The following is a 6999-nucleotide window of genomic DNA, read 5'->3' as shown; positions in this document are numbered from 1 at the left end:
ACTTTAAGCGATAACTCAGTCTAGGTATTCTTGTGTTTGTCGGAAGGATATTTTTCTTTTAAATAAAAAATATAGATGCATATTTGAATATTTGAAAATTGTTATAATTATAAAAATTGATAACTGTAAAGTTGTATTCAACGACCACCAAATTTCAAACCTTACTTCTATCAAAGAAAAGTAAACTATCTAATTGCAATTATCAGATTCAATCAAAAGAAACTTGTGGAATGTTGTATTCTTTAACTTTTTATTTATTTACTAGAATTTAGTATTCTCCAAAATCATAATAATCCAAGAAAATATATGATTAGTTTCTATATCTGTTTAAGTGTAGTTTAATGAAGTAGCCATAAAAACAATCTTCATTAGTTATCTATGCACATTATGCACAAATGCTTGTGATTAAATACAAATGTATACATAGTGAAGGTGATTAGTCATATATATTTTATGCTTTCTTCGTACATTATCGGAGCCACATATAACAAAAAATATATAGGTATTGACTTTAAAATTTGAATTTAAATAAGGGAAAGAATATTTAAGAAAAAATTGATATTTAATTATTTATTCAAGTTTTGAATACTTATTTTTCCTAAACAAAACATGTCTGCTATCCTTATTATCTAGTTGTTATAATTCACAATATTGTTCCTTATTGTTCGGCGATTATAATTCACAATATTGTTGCTCGGATCACAGTTAAAGCGTCCAAATTTTCTTTCGACATATCAAGTTGCAAAGACGTTAAAAAAAGGCCTTCGTGGTTTCATAGTACAACCGAATCAGATCACTTGTTTAATTCATATATAAAACGAGAATGAGGATAACATTTTCTTCTAGTTGTCAGTGTTTTCACTAGGAGCGAGCAAAAAAACCGGAAAATCAAAACCAGACTGAAAAATCAAAAAATCAAATCGAAACAAACCGAAATTGATGAAAACCGACAAAAATTGTAATCGAACTGAACCCATGGAACGATTTGGTAACGATTATATTATATGCTTATAACCAAATCGAAAAAACCGAACCAATTATAGAATATAATATTTTATATAATACTATATTAAAATAATAGTATGATATAATTATGTAGCATAAATAAGTAACCGTGTAAATTACCTTATGCAACTCGATAAGTCAGTAATTTTATTAAACATAACTAGCTCTATAGCCCGTGCAATGCACGGACATGCACTAAATTGTTCGAATTGATGTTATTTTAGGTAATGTACATTGTTGAACTGTATATTTATATACGTTGTTAAATTGTTCAAATTTTTTTATACTTGACCTAAATAACTTTCCCCCTCCTTCTTTCAATATTAACAAATTCATATCTCTGGACATGCTAGGACATTGCACTTAAAACATATAACTTTACCAAGATTATTTATGTTTGTCGATAACATTCTTCGATGTTGTGGCATGTAATGACGCAGCTTAACACCAATGTGAATCAACATGATTATATATTTTATCAAATACTATAAGCCAAAATATATATTATTTTTTAAACATCTAATTTGTAAATTTTTAATATTAAGAAAATGTAAGCACTAGCATTTGAGAAAAAAATATTGGTACATTTATCGGTCGAGAATTTTGAGTAAAATAAATATATATTGGAGGTCCATTAATTAGACAGAATGCAATATTTAGCTAGTGCAATGCATGTGCATACTCTAAATAGGTATAAATTATTAATTTGTTTGTGTATTTATATGTCAGAAATATGATCAAAACTATTTTTTGTGTTAAAAATATTATTGATGAGTTTTATAACATTTGATGTTACTACAAGTTTGTATTGTACCTAAATACCTGAGAGTTCCTTATTTTATAATCTTTACTTGAATTTAAATTTTTTATTCGTTCTAATAAATTCTCGGAGTGAGCGAGTATCGAACTAAGGATCTGGGACGATAGAAGATAAACTCTTAATCACTTGGGTTATCCAACCATGCTCTTGAATTTGAGCTTATTTTAACCATATAACTGTTATAATACTTAAAGTATGACATGGTTCCATACAATTAATTTAATAAGAGGTATGGATATTTATAATGCGCATGCATTCTTAATACATGTTTTTTTATCTATATCTTTTTAAATATCTAATTCATAAATTGTTATAATAGATCTGAATATTAGTATTATTGTGATATATGGTATAAGTTTACAAATTATGTGATAAAATATTGTTGATAACGTGTGACGAAAATCAATGAAACTTGTGACAAACAAAAATTTTTTTATAATAATAAACTAAAATAATTTAAATGGATTGACATTTATTTATAAAATAAGAGAAAACAACCAATATACCAAATTATGGGTATACCTTGACCCAATATACATGTCGTCAGTTTGTTGGCTCTGAATACCCATCTGATGCGCTAACCACGATATCATATTTATTTTATGTTAATATACATAGAAATATGTGTTGGGTATAATTCTAACTACACAGCAACAATGGGCAGTTATATATATAATAATAAGAACATGGCAAATAACCAACTAACGAAATAAAACACGAAGGCAATAACAAACTATAAATACTGTAATTGACAAAGACAGAAAAGAAAACTTATCTCTTATCGCTTTCCAAATTCTGATAAGAAGAAGAACACAACAGCTGAGTCGCCAAACCCTTCAAGAGGACTTGACTGTTCTTGAAGAGATTATTGCCCCCCACTTAAGCTGTGATGGAATAAAGCAATATCGCTTCTAGGATAAAACAGCAACAGATCAATCTGGCCACAGAACCAACAATGATCAACGGCGACTCGCACCACAGTTTGCCCAAAAAACCTATGCAACTCATATATGTTTGCGAGGTAGGCACCGAGACTTGTCATTTTAATCTCATGTATACCTCTCAATATATAGGCATCTCAAGTTGCTCTTCTTCTATTTTACTCGATGTGGTACACCAAGTAACAAAACATAAAAAGTAAACAAAATGGGTTTTCCTTATTATTTATATTATATCCTGATTAATTAATATTAATATTACAAAATATATTCAGAGTATGATTAAAATAATCCTTACTCAATATATTTTATATTAATAATTAAATAATCAATATAAATAATTAAACTTGTAATAGAAAAGAAAAATATAAGAGTTCCCACTAGCACTAGGCCACACAAGCATTCCACTTATGCTAGTAGTTGTAAACAACACTAACACAAGATGCTATATAAACTCAATATCTTTCTTTTACAATACCAATGTGGGACAAAATCCCCATAACCCATTGCAAACAAGCAACTTTGTCTCAATATATTTATGGATTCCACTAAGTAAATATCTTAGATCCAAATATGAAAGTTTAAGTCCTCATGTCAAGGAACAACCTCCAAGTGTTAGTTTCCGGAAATTATATCAAGAACATATATAAAATATGCCTCAAACTTTCCATTTTCTAATAATATGTACTCATCTCTTCCCTCAACATCATCACATTCTTCTTTTATCATCATATCCACCTCTAACGACCTCTCTCCGGACAGTTTCTCCTCTCTTCTCTTTCTTTTCCATTTTTACACTTAGACATCATAATTTTCCATTACAAGTTATTTGATGAACCAAGTCAAATCAAATCTCAATTAGCATCATTAGTTCTCCACCATCTTCAGATGGTGTTATTTTTTTACCCTACTCTCGTACTCATAGCTTTGTTTGACTTGGAAATTCAAATGGTAAATATACATAAATTATTGGAATGGATGTAAGATTCGCTGTCATATTTTATGTACATGGTTTACCCCTCGTGCTCTTGAAGTAAACACTCTACGTTTCACGTGTACGTTGTTAACTCTAATGTATCAAAATTATAGGAAATCATATTTAGCATATGAATGTGATAAGTTGTTGATATTTACATATGAGAATTGATTCGATATCTGGACTTGCGTGAAACAAATATACGCTGATATGTGCGACGTATTTAGTTGAGACAATATTTGTTTACCGTATTTGCTCGGGACTTTGGTCAGCTCCATCCGGGATTTTGGTCATCTTCATCTGGGATTCGGCAATTTCTACAATTATTTTGCAATTTTAGTTATATAGGGCCATCACTCATTAAATAACATAATTTTGTAATCTAGTTTCTCACTTATAATTGTTGTATATATTATTATTAGTATTAGTATTATTATTATTATGTATACATACTATTTAAACATAAATCTAATTCAAGTTAACTCTTTTTGAATGTTTTGGTGAAATTTAAATCAAGAATATTAAATTTATTTTTACTTATCATATATAATTGTCACAGCCCGCACTTCCGGTCTATTAATTCTAAATCCAAAACTATTACAAAATACAATTTACTAATTCCATATCTCTATTACAAATGTGACTTACAAAAGCGCAGTTAACATTTTTCCAAAAGTCAATCCAATTCAATCTTAAGTCCTCTAAACTCCAATGTTATCCAACTCGAAATCTTAAACGAAACCTGAAATATTAAAAGAATGGCTACGAAGCCCAGCAAGTACAAATTGACTAACTAGTTAACTGGAAAATAATGCATGTTTTAATAAAACGATTTTTCTCAAAACAATAATAATTTTGTAAAATAATTTCTAAAGTAGGATCCAACCCAAAGTTTTATATTTTAAAATTCAGAATTTAATACAAAACAGAGCATATTTTATAACAGATCAGAACAGAATAAAACAGAACGAAATGATATTCTTATTAAATACCACAGTCTTGATCTACGACCACACTTTGCCAGTAGCCGACATCTTATTCTTATTCTTATAATTATTTACCACACTTTTCCAGTGGTCGGCATCTAAATTTCAATAATTATGCGACCTTAATAGGTATTTAAAGTTGCACACTAGTGCGCCTACTAAGGGTATCTAAGGCTAGTTCCGGAACTATAGTGTAAATTATGAACGGGTTCGAAAAGACTGAGTTTCAAAAGATTCTCGTATCTTATGTCTTATACAGTTTGAAACAAAATTCTTATATCTTATACGCAAAACTTTTCCGAAAATAAAAGTAAGTCAAAAAGTAGTTACCTCAAAGCGTGATCAGATCTGAATTTAGCCTTTTTGACCCTCTAAACGACGTTTTCTTGAAAAACACGGAACACGAAAGTTGTAAAAGACGAAAAGAGAGTTCCAAAGAGTCCAGAATCAATAAATTCCATCTTGCGATGAATTTTTTATAAATTTTACAAGACTGCTGATTTATGCTGAGAAGAGCCCTACGAATTTTATGAATAAAAATGAAGAGTATTTATAACGAAACAAAACCTTATATTTTAACCTACAAGTTATCTATATTAGAATCTGCTAGTATTTTAACCTACAAGTTACCCATATTAAAAGCCATACGGGCTGCTAGTATTTATTTAGGAAAATTTAGATTAAGAGGGAGATTGTTGGGATTTTAATTTAAATTATATGTTGAAATTATTATTTTATTTATTTGAATAAGTCAACATGATTTATTTATTAGTAACAGTAGGATTAGTACGTGGATTAGTACGTGGAAGTAGTAGATATTTAGGTTTATTAGTGGAGAAATAGTAGGAAGTGGTTGATGGTTTAATGTTATCACCTATTATTTTAGTTTTATTTAAACCACTACTTGTAATCTTTTAATTGATGAGAAGTATATACAAGTTTATTTTCTCCAGTTAACACCAAATATACATGTATATACATAAATTCTAGTTTTGACTCTACAAATATGTGCATATAAATTAAGATTAAAAAATTAAAAAGAAATTGACAACAACAAAACTTATATTGAAACCATGTTACATGTTATATTATCTTACTCGGCCATGTTTAAGTGTTGATGATTATCAGAGGCTTAAAACAATAACACAAGCTTAATTTTGAAATTTAATTCATGTAAAGTTGTGAGTCTTCGATGTTTCCCTTATTATCATCATTTTATTATGTTTATTTTTTTAAAACCTTCCCTAAGTTTGCACGCAGCATGTGCCTATTTTTTAACAAAAACAACATTTTAACAATATATTCTCAAAATACTAATATATCTCTCTCATTTGTTTATGTTAAGGAAAAATGATTCACTACAACAAAAATAACTAAATTCCACTAACTAAAAGCCACCGACATTAAATTTCACCAATTTCGGTGGAATTTAAAATCAACTAGAATTTTCGTTGATGAATGAATAAAATCCACCGCGTGCGGTGGAATTTAAGTTCGGTCGCTTTTAATCAGTGGAATTTATAGTCGGTCGCTTTTAATCGATGGAATTTAATCTTAACTGTGCTTTTATTTTTATTAAACAATAATTTACAAATATTTGAAACAACAAAAACAACCGAATTCGGTGACTTTCATGTTAACAATAATTTAATTTACCTATGTTTACCTTAATACATACATATAATATTCTTGTAAGTATTCATATTCATATATACATGCTTTTATCCTTATAATTGTTCGTCTTTATTCGTTTAATCCTAGATTTATATATACTGCAATCGCTATCTTATTATTGTATGCATATGTATAATGTATGTATTGTACATTCACAAGGGTTGATTAGATGCAAATGGTGTGGCAGCCTATTTACAGGTTTTAGAGAACAAAGAAGCATTTTAATTTTCATGCTAACTTGAAGATATTTAAAGATGCTGGATAGAAAAATGAAGAAGCATGTAATTAGACTAAGACACTTTTGTCTTATTAGTTTGTCTTTTTATAATGTAACTTGGTGATATATAAAACAAGAGTAGTAAGTAGAAAAACAATCAAGCAAGTAACCAATCAACAAGAGAAATAGATAAATCTGTTTTCGTGAAGAACTTTTCTGTTCTTTGTAGTTCTACTTGTAAGCAGCTATGTACAACATTTGTATCACACAGTTCTCGAACTTATATATATATATCTCTGGTGGAAAAGTTCAATCCACTCGAAAGTTTTAAATACTTGTGTTTAATTTTTTTGTGTTTGATTATGTCAATATTTTTATTTCAC

Source organism: Apium graveolens, unplaced genomic scaffold (genome assembly GCF_009905375.1).
Source record: "Apium graveolens cultivar Ventura unplaced genomic scaffold, ASM990537v1 ctg4523, whole genome shotgun sequence".
Classification (NCBI taxonomy): Eukaryota; Viridiplantae; Streptophyta; class Magnoliopsida; order Apiales; family Apiaceae; genus Apium; species Apium graveolens.
The sequence above is the reverse complement of the archived record's forward strand: the minus strand, read 5'-3'. Positions refer to the sequence as shown.